At 41.2% G+C, this 26924-nt stretch overlaps 1 long non-coding RNA gene across 5 annotated transcripts; it reads left to right on the forward strand.

Annotated features, from left to right (window-relative positions):
- The first annotated feature begins 16 nt into the window (after positions 1-16).
- LOC148106571 (uncharacterized) lies at positions 17-26172 on the forward strand. Of its 5 annotated transcripts, XR_015723700.1 has the most exons (4): positions 11787-19299; positions 21241-21407; positions 21557-21684; positions 25113-26172. It is a non-coding gene; the product is annotated as an uncharacterized LOC148106571 (long non-coding RNA). The 5 variants fall into 5 exon arrangements; XR_015723698.1 differs by lacking the exons at positions 21241-21407; positions 21557-21684 and adding an exon at positions 17-877 and having other exon boundaries at positions 12683-19299; positions 25113-25308; XR_015723697.1 differs by lacking the exons at positions 21241-21407; positions 21557-21684 and adding an exon at positions 17-877 and having other exon boundaries at positions 12760-19299; positions 25113-25308.
- The last annotated feature ends 752 nt before the right edge of the window (positions 26173-26924 follow it).

Below are 26924 nucleotides of genomic sequence, written 5' to 3' on the forward strand. Positions count from 1 at the left end.
TCAATACCAAGAAATATATTTTGATCAGTTTTTGGATTTCTACACTTCTTAAAAAGGTAGGTGCAGATAAAGTACAAAGAATCTTATGACCCAAGAGTAACTTGATCAAAACTAATTTTAGAGTGGGGAAAAAAAGAAAAAAAAAACGTATTTGGGGTTTGTCTTTTTTTTTTTTTAAAGTTGCTATTATTAGCCAAATACTCTCGTACATCATATATTCATTCTTTATTGTATCTTCCAATGTGTGGGGTGAAGGGGGTAGAATTCCTAACTGCAATCCTAACCTTATTTTTAGCTATTAATTTCAAGAAATTCTTGGCAGCAATTTCATTTCGTTGTTCATCCGTGTGCTCATGATCTTATCCTCCTTGTTGTTCATCTTTCTTCTGACTCTGGTCCTTGTCCAGAGACTAATAATGATGATAATGGAATGGGGAAGTGGAAGGTGAAAAAGCAGAAACCTGGGGAAATCTGGCATTTGAGAAATTATTACTTTAATATGAACTTAAGCAATGGCTATGATTCAATTAAGATAAAATGATCCTTTTAGGGTTTTTTTTCCCTTCTTTTCCTTGTTTTCTTTTAGGAGGAATTAAACGTGGAACAGTGATGCCTTTAAGGCACTCAGGGAAGGAAGGTTGCTTGGGGCAAGTAAAAGACACTGTCCCATGGGCTACAGAGTGAAGTGCACTATTTATGTTATTAGAAATAGTTTTTTTTTATTTTCTGAAATACACACACACACACACACAGCACTGTCATGAAATGTGTAGTTTATTTTCTCTTTATATCTTAACAATTTTTAAATTTGTTTTATAGAAAATAGTGCAATTTCTACCTGAACGAATTTTCTTTCGATGGCATTACCAGAGTATAGGTAAGAACAATTTAAAGATTTTTAAAGTGATATAGATTTCTTCCAGTCGAATTTTCAAAATGTTTTCTATAATTAGCACCGTCAAGATTAGGTTATAACAAGGGATGGTAAGAAGGGTATGCTGGTTAAAAGTAAGACAAGTCCAACCTGGACGTTGGAGGAAAACAGAATATCTATCTTGCCACAGGTGCTCCTTAAAAAGGACGCCTCATAGACCAGCAGCATCAGCCTCACCTGAGAGCTAGAAAATGCAGAATGTCAGGCCCATGCCGCACCTACCAAATCATAGGCTGCATTTTTAACAAGAGCTCCAGGGGACTCTTGTGCAAAAATTGTTTGAGAAACAGTTGATCCAGAGTATTTTCAAGTAATTGTTCATTTTTTTCTTACAAAAATATCTTGTTCTTCAAGATTTTATCATCGATGCAGAGTTACTCTGTTTGAATGCTTTAGGGTGTGGCAGCAGGAGGGAACTTGAAATACAGCCATGTTACCACGGCTGCCCTTTCTGTGCAGCTCTTGACATCGAACAATGTTGCCTCTCGATTTAATATTCATGGCACAACTGGTGTAACTTGTGCTACTGTGACTCCTCCTTTTTGTTTAGAGAGTGTCTGGTTTGGTCTTTCCGCCTTTGAAGACTGACAGTTCCTCCCTTTTTCCTCCTTGCCAGATGATCATATTTGGGAGAACATAACCTTATAATGGGATCTTAACTCTCTGATCATTCATTCATTCATTCATTCAAATACCTCTTGAGGGAGAAACAAAGTCCTGGGGCAGAAGCAAAGAATATCTCACCATGCTTGTATTGTATAAGCTGATTGCCGGGGTGGGGGATAGGTGAGAAAAAAAAATAATTACAGTATGATTGTCACTACGAAAAGTGTAATGGTAGCAACGAAGAAAGTCCAACAGTTCTATTCAGAGGACTTGCGGAAGGCTTCAAGAGAGGTAATCTCTACCTGAGCCTTGAAATAGGAGTGTGGAAAGGGTTTCCTAGATGGGAGATCGATCTCTGAAAGACATGGGACATGAAAGAACATGGCACATTCAGTGGGTATTTCAAAATTCAGAACCCCAAATTTAATTTAGTACTATTTATATGAGAAATACAACTGACCCTGATAGAAACTGAACTGTTTAGTGAAATATATATAATAAATACAACTACTTAACTGAATGATGATATCATTACTTGAGCGTAGATGCCTTGGTCTTTAAATCTTTCAAATACACAAAGAAAGTTTCCCTTTAAATTTTAGCGTTATCAATAGCATTTCTGTTAATTGCTACTTCAACATTGTGTATTTAAAGTAAAAATTTAAAAATGAAATGGTAAATACAATCTGAAGGGGAATCGTAGGGATTTGTAACACTCCATGGTGTGGGAGAAATAGACGAAAATGAGAAATAACTGCATGCAGACCTTTTTATTTGTGCTAGATATAATCCGTTCATTCTGTTTATATTGTATGTATGAAAACCCTACTCATTTTCTACAGAGAGTACTTTAAAATGTCTGAAGCTTAATAGCCCCCCTCAGCCTGAATAAACTTACTGGGAATGGGTGTAGAAACTCATTTGCTCTTTGTGTTGTGAAACTTTATGTATCTAGGAGGTGGTCTATGGGATTACCTTAATTCTGGCTACTATGACCACATGGACTGGTTAAGATTGCAGGTACAGTTAGCTTTTTACCCAGTTTAGTAGTGTCTGACTGAGAACAGTGACTCTTGGGTTGGGATTGCAGAGTACTAGTCTCCTGAGCCAGCATAAGAACAGGTGCTGTTTATCTAGTTTAGTGTGTAGAATAAGCGAGTTTATCTAGTGTATAGAATAAGCTGTCTGTGTGACACGGTCAGAATGAGTCATGTTTTAGAATGTTGACGTATAAGGGGTGCCTGGGTGGCTCAGTCGTGAAATGTCTGCCTTCGGCTCAGGGCGTGATCCCAGGGTCCTGGGATCGAGCCCCACATCAGGCTCCCTGCTGAGGGCCTCCTTCTTCCTCTCCCACTCCCCCTGCTTGTGTTCCCTCTCTGGCTGGCTGTCTCTCTGTCAAATAAATAAAGAAAATCTAAAAAAAAAAAAAGAATGTTAAAGTATGAGCATTTGCATTTAAATCATCCTTATTTTGATGCTTATATGCTTAATACTTGAATCAAACAGGCTCTTTTCAGATAAATGTATTTTTGCATGATTTATCAAACTGGGTAGAAGTTGGTGGTTAGGTATCCAGACTATTTATTATGATCTTCAGGCTGTATGTACTTTGGAATCAGAATTTTTCAGATTTTAGAATTGTACTGTGGTCTATTGACGTTCAAGAAACATTAACACCATGTTGATGTCGATATGTAACAGCCCAGGGGACTGGACAGCAAGAGAATTCTTATTTCTGTAGCCTAAGATATGACTATTTGGCATCAGTGGGATAACTACATCCAAAATAACCTCAGGTTAGTCGGGTGTTGCCACCACATGAGTTCAGATGCAGATCAGGTCCTGTCCACTAGTGAATTACACACAAAAAGCTTTTGTTTTCATAGCTTCTTGGATTTTGAAATTGCTGATAAGGGATTGTGGATGAGCAGTTCTACACGTTTTCTTGACCTCATTCTCTTGCATTCTTCTCAGTTTATTTGGATTTGTTAAAATGGCTACCATTTTGTCACTCAAGGTCTTGACCAAGTTAGTTATAAAAACTGAGACTATAAGGAAACACCAGATTTCAAAAGGAAGGAATGTGCGTTCAATATTTCCATAGCATTGGTATCTTCTTGACTTCCTTGAAACCTCTTGGGGCTAGGACAGGAAGCTTTTCACTAGTCTATTCCAGACATTCTACATACCTAGTATCCCTCATTTTAGATCTCTTATATTCTAGATATCTAATATTTCTTACCTAATCTGAAGACCACTACTGTATAAACTACTTAATTAAATGTTACTATGGCTGGTAGTGGCCAAGGTACTCTGGAATACTGAGTTAGAACCTTGAAGCTGGGTTCACACACCACTGGTTTGGTATGCTTCCTGTCACACACTACAAATAATGTCCCTACATTTCGAAACCTAAAATAAGAGCAACTCCTATATTCTGCAAGTCTTCAAAGTTCTCGGACCTATCAGATAGCCAGGTTTATACAGAGAAAGAAGAAGTTAATTTGAAGCATCAAGTGCCACAGTGTGAAGTCCATTTGAAGTCAGTTTCTTATCCTGTGATCTTGTTTTGTCAGTAGCAAAGAGAGAGGTTCTGTTTCTCTCTAAACTGTTTTTAGAGGGAGAAAGTAGTCTACACATTTCTCTATGCGTAAAGATGTAAAGGCTGGCTTCTTGCTATATATAAGCCATTGAATGAGGAAGCCTGTTTGGACTCTCAGTGTTGTCATGTGAAATGAACACCGTTCATTATTCCAGGCATCTAGAGATACTGCTTCAAGTGAGGTTTAGAGGGTAGGCAGATAAGGGAGGTGACTGACAGAACACTCACCAACCGTGATGTCTGCCAACCTGCTACTCAACTGTTTGCAAGTTCCCATGACTAATTATGAGTGGGAAGATTTTCCTAAAGTCAATTTTAGGCCAATACGTCATGGTGGACAAGGGTGGGCACTTGAAGCCTTATCTCTGTAATAATGAGAGCTGATAGGATGTGAGGAGATGATAAAGAATGGCATATCAGTAAACCAAGAATATTTGGTGCAGGGACAGGCTCTGGCCCCCTTTCATGTGCCCATGCGTCATCAGTACAGGATTCAAGTTCTGTGGGTTTGCTTTAAGAGGGTTTACTGCTCATGAGTCTCTAGGAAGCACATTTCCTGTCCCGTTCGGCGTACAGTGCTATGCCTGTATGCGGTAAATGTTTGCTGTGGGTGGAAGGATTTGTTTTGTACTAGAGATGTTTTCTATCAAAAATCTTCAAAATAAATAGCCCTTGAGTTTTAAAGGAGTGGGCTCAAATGGAAGGTTCACAGAGTACCTCATAGGTGTTTTTTATAGGAGTCGTTATTCATCTAGTTTGCTCAGCCAGGTTCTTCTGATACATAATATAAAAACCAATGCATAATACACTGCAGATTTGTTGATGACTTTGTAAGAGTATCCCTCGTGTTATGTCTGGGGCTACCCAGTGGCCTGACAGTGCTTGGAATGTGAACACAACCTCTGAGCAGCCTTCTTTCTCAAAGTTTCTACAGCTCACTGAGCTCTAACTACTGCTGGGGAGCCTGAGCCTGACAGCCCTCCCTGGGTCCCTCATAGTCAGGACACACCACAGCCCCCTCTTCCTGAGGGAAGAGGGTCTTCTGTGCACTTGACACTAGGACTCCCCCAGAGATGCATCTCGGCCAGGCTGAACTACGGGGACCCTGCATGCCTTTGTGTCTACCAGGTGATGGCTGAGCCTAGTGCCCCTTTGACCCACTTGGTGTCTTCCCAGGGTCCTCTCTGGGGTGCTTTCATCATCATTACCCTGCATTTCTTGCCCTCCTTCCCACTTTGTACTCAGTCCTCTGGAAATCCTCTTACTGGGTTAAGCCACAGCCCTAGAGCCTCAGCCTCTTGGTTTCACCTCCTCGGCTCTTTGAACCCTGGCTTTTCTCTCAGGCTTCTTTGTCTCCCTCAGGCCTGTGGGGGTGAGATCGTGGTCTTTCTTTTCTCCAAGGCCCATTCCAGACCTCATCCACTACCCCCTCTGTAGAAACGTCTCCCTTGATAGAACTTGTCCTTCCTCGTTGCCGCCATGTCTTCTGATCTTCTGCTTACTTGCCTTTTTTTTTTTTAATGGCTTTGCTGTCTCCGAGTCCTTTGCCTTCATGCCAGGTTACCCATCAGCTCCCCGACCGCTCACCCTCCATGGTTTCCTGACTTCAACTTCTGCCCCTTGTCATCAGGCAGACCTGTATCTGAGCACAACCTCTGTCCTTCTGATCTTTCATTTAGTTACTTGCCGGCCACCTCCTCTGTTTTTTCCTTTTTAAAAAAGCAGTTCTTTTGGGGGAGTATAATTGACATACAATAAACTATTATGTGTAGATAATGTTAATTTTGAGAAGTTTTGACATAGGTTTATACATAACATCATGACCATCAAGAGAATGTGAAATCATTATGACAATCAAGAGAATGAACATAGCCATCATTCTCAGTGATTTTCTCATGCCCTTTTCCCACCTCCCTGCCCAGTCTCCAGGTCACCACTGGTCTACTTTTTGTCGTTATAGATTAATTTTATTTTCTAGAATCTTACGGAAATAGAATCGTGCAGTGTGTACTCTTCTTTGTTTGGCTTCTTTTAGTCAACATAATTATTTTGAGATTCTTCTGTGTTGGTGCATATATTAATAGTTCATTTCTGAGTAGTACAGTATTCCATTGTATAGATACACCATAGTTTGTGTATCCAGTCACTTGTTGGTAGGCATTTGGGTTGCTTCTAGTATTTGAATATAAACAAAGCCACTGCAACATTTGTGTACAAGTCTTTATGTATACATGTGCTTTCCTGACTCTTGCGAATGGAATGGCTGAATCATATCGAGTCATATGTTTAACTGCCAGACTCTTCCCATAGTGGCTGATATTCTCAACAGCAGTATGAGAGCTCTTGTAGTTATTGTAGTTATTTTACATTCTCATTGACACTTAGTGTGATCAGTCTTTTTATTTTAGTGGTAGTGGTATGTTATTGTGGTTTTAATTTGCATTTCTCTAATGACTAATGATCTTGAGCATCTTTCATGTGGTATTTGCCAACTGTATGTCTTTGGCAGTGTGTATGTTTGAATTGATGGGACTTTTTTTTATGAAAACATTTATTTATTAATTTTTATCAGGTTCAATTAGCCATCATTAGTTTTTGGTGTAGTGTTTGGTGATTCGTTAGTTGCGTATACCACCCAGTGCTCATCACCACAGGCGCCCTCCTTAATCACCTGGTTACCCCTCCCCCACCCCCTCCCTTCTGTAACCCTCAGTTTGGTTCCCAGAGTCCAGAGTCTCTCATGGTTTGCGTCCCTCTCTAATTTCTTCCCATTCAGTTTTCCCTCCCTTCCCTTGTGGTCCTCTGAGCTATTCCTCATGTCCCACATATGAGTGAAACCATATGATAATTGTCTTTCTCTGCTTGACTTATCTCACTTAGCATAATCCTCTCTAGTTCCATCCATGTCGATGCAAATGGTGGATATTCATCCTTTCTGATGGCTGAGGAATATTCCATCGTAGATATGAACCACATCTCCTTTATCCATTCATCAGTTGAACATTTTGTTTAATTGAGTTGTTTGTCTTCTTACTATTGAATTTTGGAAGTTCCTTATATAGTCCAGATTTAAGTGCTTTGTCAAATATGTGGCTTGGAAATCTTTTCTCCCCATCTCTGACCTGTCTTTTCATTCCCTTAGTTGTGTCCTTCAAAGAGTAAACTTTTAAAAATTTTTATAAAGTCCAGTTTATCAGTTTTTCTATTGTGGATCGTGCCTTTGGTGTCCCGTCTAAGGAATCTTTGCCTAAGCCAAGATCACAAAGACCTTCTATGTTTTCTTGTAGAAATGCTATAGTTAGTATGATTCACATTTAGGTCCTTGATTCCTTTTGAGATTAATTTCAGATTCCTCCAGTGGACTGCTGCTCCCGAGTGCTTATTGTAGATACTGTAGTGCCAGAAAGTTCTGTGTTCCTGCTCAACTGGCAACTTTCAGCACACCTTGTACACCAGCACCCCAAAGGGGTTTTCTCTGTGTTCTTGTACTTTTCCTGGTGTGGTATACTGTCTTTGCTTATTAATTGGCTTGAGGCATGATACAGAGAGAGTTTTTTAAAAATTAAAACCAAATAAGAATCCATTTTCTAATGCTAAAATTAGATTAAAACTATCTTTGTGAACTAGTGGCCTTAAAAAGATATCTAAAAGATTGTTACTTTGTCAAGAGAAATTGTCAAGCATTGCAGTTCTCAGAACTAAAAGTAAGCTAAGTGAAGATTTTGAAAATGTTGCTGAATTTGTTCCATTAAAGCCAGGAAAGTAAACTTATAATGCATTCTGTGTTATAAACAAAATATTGAAGCTAATGATGAGTTTTAATCTTTTTTGATTGTTCAATATTGAGATTTTGTTTTTTCAATGTTTAAATGTTCTGGAAAAAATGAACCATTAAAAATACATCAAAACATATCTATAGTGGTACACATTTTTCCTTTTACCTTAAGCTCCGGTATGGCTTAGCTGAACACTGGTACTTATTTCAACTTTAATAGTGTTCATCATGGATTTTTTTGCATTAATTTTGATTTTTAGGAAGTATCATATTAAAATATTACTTACTTTGATTACTGAGTTTTGGTGTCCCCTTAAATCTTGTGCAGACCCCTCACTCTTCTTGTCCTAGACCCAGCCCTCCTGAAAAGCAATAAGACTCACATTCAAAGAATATTTATAAAATACAATCAAAGTTAGCCAATAGAAGTTAGAAGTTCATAGAATCAGTTCAACCCTAGCAGTCTGACTTCTGACTCTGGCTTGTAACTGCCAACCTGTACTGCTTCACACATTCAGGAGTTTCTGAATACAACAAGATGGGCTACATCAAATACGTATGTATTCATTTTCTATTGCTGCTCTAACAAATTATCAGGTGAATTTCAAAAAAAGTCAGGGACTATTGGCAGATATGGGTCAGACAGTCTGTATGTCTCTTTGTAAAGGCTGTCTTTTCTATAAGTTTTTTTTTTCTCTCCGTGTAGAAATGAGTGGATAAAGAAAGGGGGGGTAATCAGAAGGGGGAATGAAACATGAGAGACTATGGACTATGAGAAACAAACTGAGGGTCTCAGAGGGGAGGGGGGTGGGGGAATGGGATAGACCGGTGATGGGTAGTAAGGAGGGCATGTATTGCATGGTGCACTGGGTGTTATACGCAACTAATGAAGCATCGAACTTTGCATCGGAAAGCGGGGATGTACTGTATGGTGATGAACATAATATAATAAAAATTCATTAAAAAAAAGAGAAATGAGTGGATATAGGCAGCTGTGGGTAGGCCAAATGTAAAAGTTGAAACTGTGGACATAGTCAAAGAAGAGAAAGGGGCTGACGAGCCCCAGTACTCATGCACAATGACCAGGAGAAAGTGTTTCCAAGAATGTGTTGCAAGATGATGGATTTGCCAGATGTCCGGAAAGAGAGCTGTGTGTGCAGAATTTATCTCAAATCTCTTGAGTGGAGTGTCTGTTGACAGTGCCAACCACATGAGGTCCTCATGGGCATACTGGAGCCAGTATTAAACTAAGGCGCAGCGGACTTTGACAAAGAATGGATGCACATGGCCCCAGGTTAAGGAGAGGTATGGGGTAAAACAGTCCCATGAGCACAGGTACTTGAACTGTAGCTGTGAGAGAGCTTAGCCCAGTAAGTGCTGGCTCTAGACCAAAAATTACTGGAGATGGTTTGGTGACTGGGGAAGTAGAGGGAGGAGGGCACTTTAACTTCCCTTACTCATTCACAAAGCATTGGTAATTTAGTGCTGTACTCTGATCATAACAATGGTGAGTTTCCACTAAGCCTCAGTATTATAAATAGCACAACAGTTAGAAAATTGTATGCATTTAACTAACATGCATGTATCTATCCACATAAAGATGATCTGTAGCAGTTTGTCGAGACTGGTTCTGTTTCTTGTTGGAACGTCTCTTTAAAATACATTGGTGGGGAAAATATGGTTTGATGTCCAAGTTTTAATTATTGCATAAACCGTCTCATCAGGAGATCTTAATAGTTCTTTTTTCCCAGAAAAATTTGGGAGGACATGTTCTCTTGCCTAACTTCTAATATATTTTCATTTTTAAAAATTACTTCCTTCTTGAAGGTTAAGATCCCGTTTAGAGCCTACATCTGGTATTTAGTTGGGTTGCCAAGCCATCTCCATACTAAGACATGAACACATTTATAGGATGATAGGTAATATGATTCCATCCTCATAAGAGAGACTTTTGTCGTTGAAGTGGGATGCAGCACCAAAGGTTTTGCACTTGACTGGTGTAGTTCTGAGTAAACTTTGATTCCTTCTCCTTGACAGTGACCAGAGTTCCGTTAGAGGACTGAACCCATAAATGTGATTGTCACCACAAGGAAAGAAACGTGCGGTTTTGAATATTTACAGAATGTTCTCGTAAAAATGTTCTGTGAGCAGTTTTATTTTTAACTTTAGAAATTTAAAAAAATCGTTTATTTTATGCATGATGAGATATTTACACATAATCCATGGCGAGCATGTATGTTACTTTAATATGAATCATTTTGACTCTTTTAAGAGTTTTGAAGAGGTTCATACTTGAAGTACTTTCATCTTAAAGATCTCTCTCTCCTATGACATTGCTTTTTTCTGAAGGTCATCTTTCTTTTATTTTTTAAAAATTGTATCTTGTCACAAGTACATATTTTCTTTCTAAAACTGATCTTTTAAAACATATCTTAATCCATTTTGAGTTTTTTTGTGTGTATGGTATAAGTTTATGTACTTTATTTCTAACTCGGTTTTTGAGGCTCAACTTTAAAGAAGCTTCTACGCACTGGAAATTCTATTAAAAGTATTTATTTTAGGTGAATGTGCAATGGCATTTTGCATCACTCTTAAATTTATGAGTGCCACAAAGTGACAAAAGAGGGCCATTTTGAGGGAAAAAAGATCTTTAAAAACCACTCAACTTACTTTTTATTTTAAATTGAAAATTATATGGCAAATATTGTTAGAGCTTTTGTTCTTATCTCATAACTTACTGTGATAGACATTTTAAATATTATTCAGAGAACAGGGCTTGGGATTCAGGGTTTGGAATTCAGAGTTCTCATTTTGATTTTGCTGTGATTCGGAGTTCTCATTGGCAAGGCGCTAACTGCTCCACTGTTATCATCAGGAAAGGGACGGGGTTGGAGTTCCTCTCCGAGCTTCAGCGTTCATGTGTTGGATTCTGTTCACCCCAGTAATCTTGTTAAAATTATAGTTGTCTCTGAGTAATTTTTGCTGGTTTTGATAACCCTTGTTGGGGAAAAGAGCAGCAGAGCCTTCCTGTTGAATATTTACCTCTTTGCAGCACATCAATCTTGTACTTTAGGTTAACATTGGCTTATTTTAAAACAAACATACCTTTTATAATGATATATACTATTCGATGCTAGATAAGATGACCCTAAAACATAAGTGGCAAAAGAAGCCAGCCAGAGATACGTATTTTATGGGAGGTTATTCCCTTGTAGTTCTGTGTGTACCTTTGATAAGTTCGAATATTTTTTGTTTTATACTTATTTAAACACTCATAGCCACTTAAGTTTGATGTGAACTATTTCTTACATGCTGAAAAAGGGAGGTGAACTATTCTTAGCTTCACAATAGATTCCATATTTTATCCCTCCTATTTCAATTAATAGTCTTCTAGTTAAAACTTATCAGGTTGTGACCTCATGTTTATTATTGGCCTTATTTACATTTTGTTAACTTAAATACAGTTAACATAAAAAGTTGGCAACGTAATAGAATTTTGTAGAAACTTTCCTCCTGTTAAATTTAATATGATTTGGTTAGAGATACATAGAGCCGTGTCATTTTTTTATCTCTTGTATTCAGCAATGTCACCATTTATTTTGCCTGCTTGGGGAAGGGGGACGGGTGTGAGTGGTCCTCAAGTCTTGTGCACAGCAGTGGCCTGTCCATGGGCATGTCTGAGTGTGTCTTGGAATCCACTGTTGATGGAGTAGAACTGTCTCCACACAGGGTGTCTGTCTTAGTGTATTTGACTTCTATGGGGAGCCAGCCAAGCTTGCTTTTTTCCTTTTCCTTTTCTTTTTCCTTTCCTCTCCTCCTCTCCTCTCCCCTCCCCTCCCCTCCTCCTCCCCTCCTCCCCTCCCACTCCTTTGGGCTCCTCCCCTCCCCTCCCCCTTTTCTTTTGGCTTTCCTGCAGAGCCTCATGTTTGGCTTAAACACTTCCTCTTGAGGAATCTGCACCACCCTGGTGTAGTTGAGAGATCAGCCAGTCCCTCACCTGCCTACATTTGGAGCTCACTGCATCTTTCAGCTTCATCTGACATGTTTTTCATCTTTTTTGCTTATTTCATTTCTTTTATTGGTGTTATCCTTTCAGCCATTTAGAAATCCAGAAACGGAAGTTCTTACCTGTGTTTATAAATTCTAAGAATGGGATGGAGCTGAAAGTAAGTGTAGAGGAGGACAAAGGGCCCATATGCCGGTACTGATGTATGTCACCAAGTCATACTGATCGTTCAGAGCCCAGGGAAGCTGTAGGAGAGAGCAGAGTAGGGACATGAGGCAGGGAAGTGGAGAGCTGCCCTGTCCCATTGAACCAGGTCTTCAAGGTTTTATTTAGCTCTAAGATTTTTCAAGGACACTGCATTATACATGTGAATGTTGTAGTGATATGACATAAACCCTATTCAAAGCACAGTGTAAATTTGGAGGAAAATTATCTTTGCGTTGTTTTTGAGGATAACTGACTGTTGATGATACAGGCACTGTTGTAACTCACTTAACCCTGTACGAGTGCTTTGTGGTAAATTCGGTTATCATCCCTATTTTACAGAGGGGGAGACTAACGCGTAGGGAAGTTCAGTGGTTCTCCACTGGCCACAGCTCAGCCAGCAAGCAGCAGAGCCTGAATTCAAGCCCGGGCACTGTGGCTCCAGACCCCAAGCTCTTAATCCTTGTGCTTCTTGCAGCACGCCTGCTTCCTTGTCACTAAGAACTTGGTGCAGGAATTTAACAGTAACTTTAACTTCTAGTTTTTCTTTCTCAGAACTGATTCTGCGTTGCAGTGCATCTCTGCATAAACATGTAAGTGTTTAATTTTGTCACCTTTAATTTTGTTTTTAGATAAGATGTGAAGGAATCAGGCTGTTTCTTCTGTGGCTTCAAGCACTTCAGACACACTGTGCAGAAGAGCAGGTGCTGATTTGTGCTTGCCTCGTGCCTGGTTTCGCAGTGATCATGTCATCCCGAGGGCCCTGTACACCGGAGACACTCATCAGTCCTAACCCTAGTGTGGCTCATGGTGAGGAGCATTAGCAGACCTCACAGGTTGCAATGACTCTTGAAGTTACATTGAGGAATTCTTCGGTTTGCCATTATCCTGAATAGAAATCTTTATTTCATAGATGGGTTCAAAGGAGGAATTACTACTCCCTGCTCATATTCACAGGAAAGTCTTACGGACATTAGAATTGGAAGAATCAGAGCCTATTTTATATGAAATGATGACAGGAGAAATTTACTGAAGTGGTGGAAACAGGAATGGAAGGGAGGGGACAGATGTTGGCAATAGCAAGAAGTAGAGACACGTGGTGCGTCTGGAGTGTTTTCGTGGCTGTTAATGAGATTTACATCCACCATCCTGAACTACTGTTTATTGTCCTCATGATGATTGTTTCATGAGTGGACATTCATCTGCTCATCCAGGCTCTTTTTGGCCAGCTCTGTATTTTCATGCAGCATTCATGGAAGGACAGTAGTGGCCTCCTGGGAGTATTAATGGCAGCCATGTGAGTCCTGTGAGTTTTCAAGAAACTTGGCAGTTAGGGCCACTGATTTATTAATGCATATCACTTGACTGCCCAATGACAGGTACTTGATCTTAAGCTGACCAAAGCAGAATTTGAAAGAGAGGGAGAGGGGGCGTCATGGACATTTGTACCATATTTCGAAGCCCTTCATGCACAGTGGCCTGGAGTACAGTGTGAGCAGGTTCCAACAGAGCAGCAGATGTATTTTCATAGAGGCCATTTTTAAAAAGTCCTTTTAACTTTGGTGAAAGAGCTCTCCTTTTTTCCCCACTCTGCAGCAGAGATATATCCAGAAGAAATCACTCCTCTCCTGCCAGCCATATGAGCGGAAAAGATCCCTGAGGACCAAACATGCTTTTTTCTTCAGATACTGTCGAAATATATGGTTATTCACATAAGAGCAGAATCATGGATAATTCAGTAATGGTCTTACTCTTGATGGGAAAGAGAAGACATTGCTTCTTTTCTTCCCACTTATCCATATTTTGTATCTTTGCTTTTTCCTTGAGGTGATTCTTTGTGATACTTTGCTAGAAATAGAATATGTGTCAGTTCACATCAGCAAAGACCTGGCATACATACTCTCTTGTGTGAGTGTGTATGTAAAGAAAAATAATTCAGTTCTCCATCACTTTCGTAGTATTACCACATTCACAGAGAGCACTTTGCTTCTAGCACTTACGGTGAGTAAATGTTTGGGTTTTCCCCTCACCAGACAACTCTGCAACACCAGCTGGATGTCCTGTAGTTTAACTCAGCTTTGACGCTGTCTGTCTTGAGATGGCGTCAGATCCCACAGGTTAAGGGCTCAGTCCCATGAGACTGTTCCATCACATTCAGGTGCGAGTCACAAGTAGGAGGGCCCCAGGTTACCCACAGCTTCTGAACAACTTGACTACAAATCAGAGGTTCCCACAACTCCTCCTCAGCTTTGACTGATTTGCTAGAGTGGCTCAGGGAACTGTGGGAAACATTTGTTTTCATTGACCAGCTTATTAAAGGATATGATAAAGGATATAGATGAATAGCCAGATGCAGAGACACAAGGGGTACAGTCTGGGAGGGTCCCAAGCACAGGAATGTCTGTCCCTGTGGAGCTGTCACCCTCCCGGTACGTGGATATGTTCACTCACCTGGAAGCTCCCTGAAACCCCTGCTACTGGGATTTTTATGGAGGCTTCCTCACATAGACATGGTCCACTTCCAGCCCCTCTCCCCTCTCTGGAGGAATGGAGGGGTCGGGATGGGGGTGCTGAAAATTCTAAGTTCTAATCGTGGCGTGGTCTTTCTGGTGACCAGCCCTCTCACTCAGGAGCCATCTGGGAGCCCACGAGACCTCTACGAGCTGTGTTATTAAAACAAAAGAGCTCCTCGTGCGCTTATCACTTAGGAAATTACAAGGGTTTTAGGGGCCCTATGCCAGGAAGTGGGGCAGAGACCCATATATATTTTGTATTCCCTCATAGTATATTCATCTATTCTTGCCTCTTTTCTTCTTCCTGACCCCTAATCCTATGCTAGCAAGGCGGGATCGGGGAGGAGGCAGGCCTAGAAGCTGAATGGGCAGATCAGGAATAGGCAGGGCAGGCCGGAAGATGGGGCGAAAGCATATCTCTTTGTGCCAACAGCCCAGACCAACTTGATGTCACATGTTCCTTTCTCTGATGTTTACCAACTGAATATGGAGTTATGATCATTAGTTCATGATTTCAGTAGGTGATCCCTTCCCCTAGTCTACATTTCTAATATGGTTCAAAAACAAACTACTGAATTCTTTTCTCTCAGCCAACACTTCTCCTGTCTCTGAGTTCTTCCTGGGAACTCTGTCCAGTCTCTGTGTCCTCCACAAGCAAGTTTGTTGATGTTATAATCTTTGCTCAGTCCACTTCCTCTCCTAAGACTCAGTTCTACCTGCCCCTTCCCTGTCACTGCTGAGAAGGGGAGTCAAGTCTAGTGGTCAAGTCCAGAGGAAGGACACTTTAGTATTTCAGGTGATCTGACAATGACTGCCCCTGCTTCATGATCTCTCTCTTCCCCTAATGTTTTCTTCCTTCTTTACTCCTCCCTTTCTTCTTGCCAGTTTTCTTTAGGGGTCTGTTTCTCTCTGCTGTCCCTCAAGATTCAGTCCTTGCCTCCCTTTCTGACTACTCTTTCCTGTTGGGTAATCTTGTCTGCTCTCCTCTCCCATTTCCTTTATCCAGCACCAGAAACACAAGGACTCCAAAATCCCGAGAGCAGACTGGAGTATTCTCTTGTCCTCTAGAAGCTTTGTATTTTGGCCCTACTGGCCCATTGCACCTGCATTTCAGACTCCACCTGTTCAGAAGTGGTAGAGTATTCCATCTGTCCGCGGAGATTGGCAGGGAGTATCGAGAAGTTGAATGTAGTTGGGGCACTTGGGTCTCATTCTAGGTGTGTCACTAATGAACTGTGCAACCTCAGATATGACATAATCCCCAGAATCCCACTGGAGGAAGGATGCCGGTGATAGAGGGTGAGGATTTTTATGTAGACTGTGAACCCCCTGAATAGTGTGCAGACTTGTATGTGCATGTCCATCCCACACTTCTTCCCTCCCTTCTCTCTACTGAGTCCTCAGAGCAGAGTTTCTCTCTTGGCTCAGCCCGGAGAACTGCTGCCAGGTTGCTGACAGGGAGCCCCTCTGTCCCAGGGGCAGCCAAAGCCCCTCATCCTTTGACCTTAGATGTTGCACAGTTGTTTCCACTTTCTAAGTGGGCTACAGCATGAAGGAGGTTGGGAAGCTCTGCTTTAGAGTACTCTGTGTGCTAACCAGTATGAGGAACCTGTGACAGGGGCACCTGGGTGGCTCAGTCGTTAAGCATCTGTCTTCAGCTCAGGGCGTGATCCCAGAGTCCTGGGATCAAGTCCCATATCAGCCTCCTCCACTGGGAGCCTGCCTCTTTCTCTCCCACTCCCCTGCTTGTGTTCCCTCTCTCTCTGCCTGTCTCTCTGTCAAATAAATAAATAAGTAATCTAAAAAAAAAAAAAAGAAACGAAAAAAAGAACCTGGGACAGGTGTAGCTGGACTGGCAGGCCTGGCTTATTTTAGCCTGTGGATTCCTTTTAATAAAGACAGTGCACTTTTCAAGTTTCTGTAGCTTTGCCTTCTGATGATAATGATTTTTCATGTACCCATGTAACATTGTGTGAAATTCTTGTGAGGGATTATTTCCTTAATTCCTGTTTACTATAAATGGCCCTTTTTGAGTTAAAAAAAATAGAGATTACATCTGACTAAATATTTTAAGGGCAGAAAGAATGTTAAATCATTATAGAGAGGTGGAAAAAAATACAGGCATGATGAGTAGAGCAAGTTTAAAAACATGATATCTTTGGGTGATTTTTTTTTAATTCTCAGTAAAAATGTCTTTAACATAGTTAACTACTTTGTTTTAAGGTATTCATTCTTGTCATCATTTGAGTTTTAAGATATGATTTCAGGCGCGCCTGGGTGGCACAGCGGTTAAGCGTCTGCCTTCGGCTCAGGGCGTGATCCCGGTGTTATGGGATCGAGCCCCACATCAGGCTCCTCCGCTATGAGCCTGCTTCTTCCTCTCCCACTCCCCCTGCTTGTGTTCCCTCTCTCGCTGGCTGTCTCTATCTCTGTCGAATAACTAAATAAAATCTTTAAAAAAAAAGATATGATTTCATTACATGATTGTCAAGATTATTTGTCACCATAATTTGTCACGCTTGTTTTTTTATTTAGGATAGGAATTTTAATAAGATAACAGCATTTCAGTTTAGTAGACATTAAGTTGAAATGTAAATGTACGTATGTTCTTTCCCACATATTATCCAAAGGCTGCAAGCTTGGAGTGGAAGAATAAGGAGAATCAAGATACTGGTTTTAAATTTCTTTTTACATTGTTTCAAAAGTATTATCTTCCTCATTTATTTCCATCATTTACTAAGTTAAACAAACATCCACAAACCTGTACTTGGGAAGTACTGATTGGGCCATGTGTAGAGGATGTCCACAGGGACAAAACAAAGTGACCTTTGTTTATTTTTAAGTAAGATAGTCATTTTATTCTTATATTTAACGGTCACTTTATTATAAGAAGTTTAAGGGTTCCTAATAAACGATTTTACCTGTTTGTACAAACTACCTATTTGTAGCTGAGCTCATAGTAGTAAAGGGGAACTGTGGCTCCTGTACTCAGAAAGAGTTCAACACGTGTCATGATTTTTTTTGGCGTAATTATATTTCAAATCTTTGAATGTTAAAATAAAGTTTCCTTAAGTCTTCTCTTCCAGGTGGTGGGGTATGGTGACCCCAGACCTTGCTCAGTGGCGAGGCAGGCCAGCCTGGGCCACGCAGCTGCCCATAGTAGGCCTTTCTTTTATCTTGGATCTTTCATCCAGCAGGTGCTACTTACAGCTTCTTACGGAGGGGCCGATGTTTGGGCAGCTGGGCAACCTAGGGAGAGTAAGCCCCGGAAAGGAAGGAAACAAGGAAATTTCTAATTTCACTGCTAAAGTTTTTCTTCTATGAGAAATGAAGGCTCACAGGACACAAGTATCCCTTAGATTGATGCCGGGGTGGGGAGGCAAATTTTCCTCTCCCAGTTAAAGCAGGCAAAAATTAGTTAAAATGAATAATCAGGAACAATGTTGGAGGGGAGAAGGTCACAAAAGACATTAATCCATCTGGGGAATGTGGACTACTAATTCAGTTGTCTGTGGGTGTTTATATACATACACACACACGTGCACGCTTGGATCAGGGGAAAACAGCAGAAGCTTGATGCATTTTGGAAGACGTAGAAGTACTAACCTTTCCAGGTACTGAGATATGTATTTGTTAGCTGTCTATATGTGGGTATTTTTTTCAGAACTTGTTTCTGATTTTATAAAATAGTCTGTATTCACTGTGGAACATATAGCATACTTTAATATGCTGAAATTAAAAGTGATTCGTTGACAACTTGTCTTCCTCATGCAGGTACCTCCAGTTGTATAAAAGTTAGTAAGAGAGTTGGACAAATCCAATACCGTGTAATTTTTTTGTATGGATTATGAAATAGAAAGAATGATAAAGGGACTTCTTATTAATTCTTTGGAAGTGGTGGTGTTCGATATCTCAAAGGTGAATTCTTTCAGACATAAAGTAGTTTATACTGATTCTATTCTTTGGATTCATCTAAAGGGAAAAGGATATAAAACTAAAGTCCTGTGGATTTGATTAGTGTAATATTGGATGTTAAAATACCTAAAATGATTTAAAAAATAATAAAATACCTAAAATGATGAAAAATGTCTATACATGCTTTTAGATTTATTTCAGTCATAAAATGAGATTAAATTAGTTATAAGGTATGTGAAAATATTTTTACTATTATAATATGTCATGTCTCAAATTTGTTACAAAGAGTTATTAGCTTGGTACTTCCATAGCTCTATGCCATTGCTGTAACAAGCAAACAGTAACAGTAGCCACCGTCCCATCTTGGTCAGGTTGCAAGGCAGAATCAGAAACAAGTCTACCAAAAGATGTCATCTTTTATAATTTCTGGTTCTTTAATTTTAGTTGCTATTCATACAACCAAATACATATGTGCTCAGTAAGAAACTGAACCATTCGTGGGGGTTACACTCACGAACCTAGTCATGTGTTCTTTTTTCTTCCAGACATCCCCCATTTGAGACCAAAGCCAGTGTACATTACTACAACGCGAGACGATGAAAACATTTACAGTACAAAAATTCCATACATGGCAGCTCGCGTTGTTTTTATTAAATAGATTGTAACTTTCTTTTTCAAAAAAAGTATCTAACTACAACACAAAACACTAAAAATGGAGTTGATGTACTGCCCAAAATCATGCAGGTATGCCATTCATCTTATCTTTTACGTAGGTAAAAATATGCTAACACGTACCAAAGTAATTGATTATTAGGGTTTTGGGTTCTTAAAGAATGTTGGTTATGGGGATTGGTTTTATTGGTGGGCTCTCTCTGTATTGCTGAGGTGTCAGAGGGAGCTCTGAGGTAGCACTTGCAGTGCTCTGTTGACATTGCCATGACAAGGCGATCTTGGGGGCCAGGGAGACATTTTGAGGAGGTGGCTGTGGTGTGCAGCCTCCTGGCCCCCTCTTATTTTCCCTCCTTTGGTCAAGTACCGGTGACCTCAGAGCATAAGATCAGGTTGCCTTCACCAATCCCCAGCACCAGGAAGGCCCTCGGGAATCATGGAGGTGGGCCATGGGAAGGACCGCGAGACTGCCAAGTGCCCTCTTGGGATCTCAGGGGAAGGAGTGGAAGAGCATCTCAGGATTTCAGGATGCCATGATGGAATCCCTGCAAGAAAAGGCTGTCTCCCTCCAAGGCCTTCAGTGAAGACCTCTTTCTGTGTGGGGCCCGTGGTGTATCTTCCCTCTCTTGCGGTCCTCGGTCACAGACAAATGGGGCTTTCCCAGCAGACTGAGTTGCTTAGGGACTTTGCACTGGGTAGAGCAGAACCACTTGAGGAGGTTTGAGAGCAGCTGCTTAATGGCAGGGACACGGTTTTATGCACAAAGTGTGGTCCACTTAGAGCAAGTTTGCTGATGCCCTGGAGTTCCCAGAAGCGTGACTAGGCCTGAGCCGGAAGAGTGACACACACCTGAGTGACAATGAACATCTTCACAGAGAAGCACCGCTTTGATAAGAACTTACTGAAGAACTGGAGAAACTTCGTTTCAAAGAAGTCTGAGGGGGATATAATTGCAGTAAGAGCAACAAAAGACTTACTGAAGATTTTAAGAGAAAGATTTGGGGCGCCGGGGTGGCTCAATCGGTTAAGCGTCTGCCTTCGGCTCAGGTCATGATCCCGGGGTCCTGGAGTCAAGCCCCGCATAGGGCACTCTGCTCAGCGGAGAGTCTGTTTCTCCCTCTGCCTCTCCCCCTGCTGGTGCTTTCTCTCTCTCTCTCTCTCTCCCTCTCTCAAATCAATAAAATCTTTAAAATAAAATTAAAAACTTTAAATTCATTAGTTTAAAATTTTAATAGGTAAACTGTAAACAGTAACGATCACTGCTGAGAACAAAATTGATTTTCCAAAGGAGTATCTGACAACACTGAGGAAAAATTCAAAGAAATGGAAATCAGAAATGAATAAATAAGATCTGAGGAGAGGTCCAGACCTACCTTACAAGTATCAGGAGGACAAAAGGAGAAAAAATCAGAAGTGATCATTGAACTAATGCAAAATTTACTTGAGCTGAAAAAAAGTCATGCCTTAGACTAACAAGGCCTTCGAGTCCCAGGGAGAATTAGCTAAACAGATACAAACCTAAACAGACATAAACCTATTTGACTTTAAGGAATTAAGAGAAAAATTATCAGAGTTCCAGACAGAAACCACAAGTTCCTTCTAGAAAATGAGACAGAGTAGCATTGAATTTTGAATCTAATCTATAACCCTCAGAGCTGAAAGAACTGTCAGTCTGTCTGTCTTTCTCTCTCTCTCTCAGAACCTTGCTTCATATCACATACATAAGCAGATGTCGGATTGATTTAAGTCCTAAATTGATTTAAGGTCTAAGTATTAAAAAAATAATAAAGAATTTAGTAGACAATCTAGGGGAATATATACATTTGGGAAGTGGTAGACCACCTTAGGTAGAGATAAGACCCACAAGCCACAGAAAAAATGAGGTCCCACTTTACTTTACAAACTTGAAAAAGTTTGCATGTCAAAAGGTACAGTAAAGCCACACTCGGTCAACAGACGGTGAAAAGCATCTGTAACATCAGAGCTGTTAAAAGAGTTCATGCCTCTGATATATAGAGAGTGCCTACAAACGGATGAGAAGACAAACAGCCGATTGAAAAACAGACAAAAGGAGATGAAAGAGAAGTTCACGGAAGAGAAAATAGAAACGACCCTGAATTTCACTGAGCCAGGGAACACCATTAGTTCTGGACCATGCTGAGAGACCTTTATTCACCCATCAGGTAGGCAAAAATTTGTATGAAATCATAGATAAGAAACACAGTCCCATTCTTTGATAAATTTTACATTATATCTTGTGTGATTGTTAAGTCAATTCAAAGTAGTCTGTTTAAAGGCTGTGACTTTTTCCTACCTGGTTTCAAATTTTCAGAAAACCATCACTGAAAATAAGTTTCTCGTTCTTGAAGAATACATTTGGATGATGAAAAGCAGCAAGCATAGCAGATTAACCACGGATTCAAGGTTCCAGTTTTTTTCCTTCATTGGTCATTCACACTTGTGAGTCATCTACTTTTATTATCTGGCTTTCTTAGTGTCCTAAAGGTCTGACCCCCGAATGAGTTTGGATGGTTGTATCATCCTAACAGAAGAAGACTCCATAACTCAAAGTGTCTTAAAGGTAAAAAAGAAGTATTTTAATCTCCTATAGAAGCAGCTCATGGCAGGGCTGGCAGAGAATGTGGGTTATTCACACTCTCTCCATGATTCTGTACAGTTTTCCCTACTCTGCCCTTTCCCTCTGGTAGGTTTGTCTTCCACTTCCTGCTGATTGTAAGACGGCGGCCAGCATCAGGGGCACTGCCTTCCTTGTTCGTGTTCAGAGACAACCCAGATATTTCTGTAAAGCTCTTACCTTTTGTCTGAGTGGGACAACCTAGTTTATTTGTCTCTCCTGGAACAGTAACAAGGCGCTGACTGATTCGAAGCTGGCTATGTGAATGGCCCACGAAACAGAACCGTTCCCTGGTCCTGTGGATGGGGCCAGCTTCCTGTCAGTCACCTGGGCTGCAGGGGAGGAAGCACACAGAGCCCTGGGGTTCCATTAAGGAGGGGGAGTGGATTCTGGCAGACAACTGTCCAGCCCAGCGCTGCCACATGCTGCAGATGGCCGTACCTAGAAATGGTCACCGCCATCGTATAGACTCTCAGTAGGCCTCACAGTGAGTTGTTATAGTAGTCTTCTAGTGCCATTGCAGCAAATGACAAACTTTCAGTGGCTTGAAACAATGCATTTTATTACCTTGCAGCTCTGGAAGTCAGAAGTTCAAAATCAGTCTCGGTGTGGTAAAATCAAGGTGTTGGCAGGTGTGCGGCTCTGCCTTCTGGAGGCTCTAGAGGAGAATCCAGTTTCTTGCCTTGTCCAGCTTCTAGAGGCTTCCTGCATTCCCTGGCTTGTGGCCCTTCATCATATCACCTTTTCTCCCTCTGTTTCCATCTTCCCATGGCCTTGTGTCTGATCCTCCTGTCTCCTTATGGATACTCATGATTACATTGGGGCCACCCAGATGATCCAGGATAATCGCTCCCTCTCACACCTGAATTTAATCACACCTTCTAAATCCCATTTGCCGGGTAAGGTGAGATACTCAAAGGTTCTGGGGATTAGGGCATGGACATCTTTGGGGGGGGTCATTATTCAGCTAATCAGCTGCCTCCTGTACTCCTGTTTGTGCCTCGCAGCTGTGTTTCCCGCCTCATCTCACATGTGTCTCCTGTGTTTCTCTCTTCATTTGCATTGTACATGAGAAAAAGCAGCAATTTAAACAATTGAATAAGATTCTGGAGACAGAGTTGCAGGAATAAAAGCACATATAATTTCATTTGTCTCCTGAAAGTTTTTGTTTGGAATTTGAAATTTAATATAATTTTGCCTATGTAAAGTGAATATTAGTGAAACAGTTGATCCGAAATCTCTTTTCAAAGAATATACTGTTCTTGTAAAAGCCCTTCAAAACAATATTTTAAGTGCTGTTTCCAAATGGAGTTTATACTTTTGCCCTTATTATTGTATTGAAGGTCTGTTTGAGGGTGTGTGTGTGTGTGTGTGTGTGTGTGTGTGTGTGTGTGTTTTCTGAAAGTGAATTTGCTTCGGGATCTACTAATACCTTTAATTTTTCACCAGGGAGGAGATGAATTAGTGCATCTTCTAGACTAAGTTTTCTTAGCACTTGGAGAATCTGGTATAACAAATATTCATGGGAGAACGGAAGGACAGTGGCTCTTACATCCCATATACTTTTGACAGCAACAGCATAAACCTGAACAAACTGTACATTCTTGGTGCATCACTTCAGCTGAAAATGTGTTCTGTGAAGTATTCTTTAGTCCTTAGTAATTCATTTTTGTATGAGATAAAAGTACTTCAACATACATTAGAGAAAGCAGAGTGGTGATTTTAAAATTTCAGCAGTGACCATTTTTTAGCAGTTCTATCAGCATATTAATTGACGTTAAAACCCATCAAAGCCCATTTGGGAATGAAAAAGAAAGTTTGAGATGGTTCAGTTTTGTGTATGATATTTGTATTTATTTGTATGATAACACTTAGTTATACTTTTATTAAGTCTCAGTGCACCATTCAATAATGATTCGTGGGCTGTGGGTTTCCTGAAATTGTATTTCATGGAATGAGCAGTTAGAAAAAGTGAATCTGCACAGCCAAGGAAACAGTCAAAAAAACTAAGAGGCAGGGGCGCCTGGGTGGCACAGCGGTTAAGCGTCTGCCTTCGGCTCAGGGCGTGATCCCGGCGTTATGGGATCGATCCCCACATCAGGCTCTTCTGCTGTGAGCCTGCTTCTTCCTCTCCCACTCCCCCTGCTTGTATTACCTCTCTCACTGGCTGTCTCTATCTCTGTCGAATAAATAAATAAAATCTTCAAAAAAAAAAAAACCTAAGAGGCAGCCCACGGAATGGGAGAAGATATTTGCAAATGACACTACAGATCAAAGACTGGTATCCAAGATCTACAAAGAACTTCTCAAACTCAATACGCAAGAAACAAACAAATCAAAAAATGGGCAGAAGATATGAAGAGACACTTTTCCAATGAGGACATACAAATGGCTAACAGACACATGAAAAAAGGTTCAACATCATTAGCCATCAGGGAAATTTAAATCAAAACCACACTGGGATACCACCTTATGCCAGTTAGAATGGCAAAAATTGACAAGGGAGGAAACCACAAATGTTGGAGAGGATGTGGAGAAAGGGGATCCCTCCTACATTGTTGGTGCAAATGCAAGTTGGTACAGGCACTTTGGAAAACAGTGTGGAGGTCCCATAAAAAGTTAAAAATTGAGCTACCCTTTGATCCAGCCATTTCACTACTGGGTATTTACCCCAAAGATACAGACATAGTGAAGAGAAGGGCCATATGCACCCCAATGTTCATAGCAGCATTGTCCACAATAGCTAAATCATAGAAGGAGCCGAATGCCCTTCAACAGATTAAGAAGATGTGGTCCATATATACAATGGAATATTACTCAGCCATCAAAAAGAATGATTACACAAATTTTGCAGCAACATGGACGGGACTGAAAGAGATAATGCTAAGTGAAATAAGTCAAGCAGAGAGAGATAATTGTCATATAGTTTCACTCATTTGTGGAACATAAGAAGTAGGAAGATTGGTAGGAGAAGAAAGGGAAAAAGAAAGGGGGATAAACAAAAGGAATGAACCATGAGAGACTATGGACTCTGGGAAACAAACTGAGGGCTTGGGGAGGAGGGGATGGGATAGGCTGGTGATGGGTATTAAGGAGGCACGTATTGCATGGTACACTGGGTGTTTTACGCAAGTAATGTGTCATGGAACTTTGCATCAAAAACTAGGGATGTACTGTATGGTGACTAACATAATATAATAAAAAATATTATTATTAAAAAAAAGACAAAGAAGTGGTAATGGCTTTCTTCCAGACCGTTGGTGGTGGTGTGGGGCAAGAGATGGTGGCAGAGCTGGATGGCGGCGGCCTGCAGAGCCGGAGAAAAACCATTCCAACAGCAGCACCTTGTCTGACCGAAGACTCAGCAACTCCAGCCATTGTAGCATTGAAGAAGAGCACCGCCCCATGTATGAAATGGTGCAGCGGATTCTCTTGTCAATGTGAGGTTATGTCACCTTTGTGAACGAAGTCTTTCATCAGGTTAGTGTGTGTGTGTGTGTGTGTGTGTGTGTGTGTGTGATAAGTTCATGAAATTGAAGAGACTTGTTCTTGGTCTTTTGCTCATAGTCCTGCAAGAAATACTACTGATGAGTTGGGCTACATTACTGGACTGAATAATGATCCCTCTAATCCTGCTTTTAATTTGTCATGTGGAGTGTTGTGATTTTGTGTATGATTCTTTAAGATTTTGTTTTTGTAAAATTCCTACATGTGGAGGGGAAATTCTATATCTGAGCAAATCATTCCAAAAATACCCTCACGTGTCGGTAAGAAACTTGAAACCCAGAGGTAGGTGGGAAGAAAGCTCTTGCTGAATACTCATCAACCAATGAACATGGCAAAGAGGAGCCCCAGGCCGGTGTTGTCCCAAGGGCCAGAGGGAGCTCTGTGGAGGCTCTGCAGATGGTTGTACTTTCCCTGCAAACACACATGGCATGAACGTGTGATTGAGGTTTTTATGACGTAAGAGGAAAAAGTTGGCTGGGGAGGGGAATAAGGGGAAAGCAAGGGATGACGCTGGTACAGCACCCTGGTGGTGGCCACTGTGGTGAGTGAAAAGGGAGGGGAAGTACAAACAAGAAAGCAGGTGCAAGTGCGGAAGAAGACGGCAGAGAGAGACCAGAGGCCGGGCAACGATTAGCAGCCCTGAGCTACAACCGGGGCTGGCTCTGCCCCCCCAGGGGCATTGTCCGGAGACATTTTTGGTCATCACAACTGGAGAGAGGGCAATGCTGCTGGCCTCTAGTGGGTAGTAGCCAGTGATTATCCTACAGGCATAGGACAGGGCCTGCACTAGCCCATGACAGGGAACATCAGGCCTCAAATGTTAGTCGTGCTGCTGTGGAGAAACTCTGACAGAGGAAACAGAACCCGTGGTACAGCGGAGAAGACAGCAGACCTGTGGTGTGGGCTGGAGCCACTGGCCACCTGCATCTTGGTACCGGTGCCCTGGGAGACAGAGCCTGGCTCTTTTGTGGGTGTGTGCATGTGATGGGGACTAGCTGTTGAGTCTGGGCACACGCACAGAAGGTGAGGCCCCTGAATGGCAGACCTGTGGTCCGTGGGGAGAAGGGGAGGAGCCCTGTGCACACACGTGACCGGTGCATGCGCAGTATGAAGAGCTTTCCGAGGAGGGGCAAGACTTCTAGATAGCGATGAACCCTTTCACTTCTGAGACTGTCATTAAGGAAAAATCAACCAAGAATGAAAGTCCCAGTGTAATCCACAGCAATCTGGAGGTGTTCACGTATTTTGTATTTTAGTGAATAAAAAGGTTAGACTTAAGAAAATATTAATGTAATATTCTCACTCCCTGACTGTGTCTCATTTCTTGGCCCCTGTTTTCTTTGACCCCAGATTCCAAGAATTGACCAAGTTCTGGGCTTGAGCCTCTTCTGCTGTAAGTCCACACTTGCCTCCTTCAGGCCCGGAGCCAGCAGCCATGTGGCGTGAGACTCTCACTCAAGCTTTTTGTCTGGACCTTGCTTCTTGTTTGCACACTTGCCTTTTAAAATGCCCCCTGGTGACCTTGTCTGACATTCTAGTGGTGTCTTAATGATAACGA

The sequence above is a fragment of the Ursus americanus genome, unplaced genomic scaffold (assembly GCF_024610735.1).
Source record: "Ursus americanus isolate L20-20 unplaced genomic scaffold, mUrsAme1.1.p SCAF_237, whole genome shotgun sequence".
In the NCBI taxonomy this organism is placed as follows: domain Eukaryota; kingdom Metazoa; phylum Chordata; class Mammalia; order Carnivora; family Ursidae; genus Ursus; species Ursus americanus.